Source organism: Manacus vitellinus, unplaced genomic scaffold, assembly GCF_001715985.3.
Source record: "Manacus vitellinus isolate BGI_N305 unplaced genomic scaffold, ASM171598v3 scaffold_99_pilon, whole genome shotgun sequence".
In the NCBI taxonomy this organism is placed as follows: Eukaryota; Metazoa; Chordata; class Aves; order Passeriformes; family Pipridae; genus Manacus; species Manacus vitellinus.
This window is the reverse complement of record NW_021940916.1, coordinates 181,859-183,018: the sequence shown is the minus strand read 5'-3', so window position 1 is coordinate 183,018 and position 1,160 is coordinate 181,859.

The window sequence follows — 1,160 nt, the reverse complement described above, 5'->3', positions numbered from 1 at the left end:
AGCCGGACAAACCGGAGCAGCGAGACCCGCCCGAACGGGCCAAGAAGACGGTGACTTTCCCCAGCCCCAAGGCACCGGAGAAGGAGACGGAGTGGAAGAAGGAGGTGGGCGGCAAACAGCCCCCCGACCCCCACGTCCACACCATCAAGCTCTCCCCATCCTACCAGCACGTGCCCCTGCTCGAGAGCCTGGCCAAGAGCGGCGCGGCCACCGGCCACCAGCCCTCCCTGCTGGGCAGGAAGCAAGCCTGGCTCCCCCCGGCGCTGCTGCAGACGGCCGAGACCCTGAGCAAGATCCCGGAGAAGCTGCCGGCACAGCCGCCGGCCGCGGCAGAGCAGGAGTCGGTGCAGAAATACTCGGTGGAGGACACCCCAATCTGCTTCTCCCGCTGTAGCTCCCTCTCCTCCCTCTCCTCGGCAGACAATGTGCTGGACGGGCAGAGCCACAGCGAGAACGACCTGGACAGTGACTCCTCCCTGGAGATCCTGGAGATGGAGGAAGGGGATGCGGAAGGGGAGGAAGGGAGGCAGGAGAAGGAGAAGGCGGCGGATCCGGGTCCCACCACGCCGGTGGGGATTTCCCAGCCCATCACCATCCCCTTCCCGAAGCGGGACAAGGTTTTCCTGCGGGAAGCATCACCCTCACGCCAGGACGACCTGACGCCCTCCAGCTCCTCGGAGAACTACATCCAGGAGACTCCTCTGGTGATGAGCCGCTGCAGCTCCGTCAGCTCCCTGGGCAGCTTCGAGAGCCCCTCCATCGCCAGCTCCATCCAGAGCGACCCGTGCAGCGAGATGATCAGCGGCACCATCAGCCCCAGCGAGCTCCCCGACAGCCCCGGGCAGACCATGCCCCCCAGCCGCAGCAAGACCCCCCTCTTCGAGCTGGGCTGCCAGCCCGAGAAGGAGACCAGCCAGTTCAACATCCAGTGGGAGAACAACGTCAAGAAGTTCATGGAGATCACAGACTTCAAGGAACGCTTCCAGCTGCCCCAGGACCTGGACTCCATGGTCTACTTCACGGTGGAGAAACCCAACGAGAACTTCTCGTGTGCGTCCAGCCTGAGCGCCCTGCCTCTCCACGAGCACTACGTCCAGAAGGACGTGGAGCTCAAGCTGATTCCCACCTTCCCGGAGAAGAACAGCCTGAACTTCGCGGCT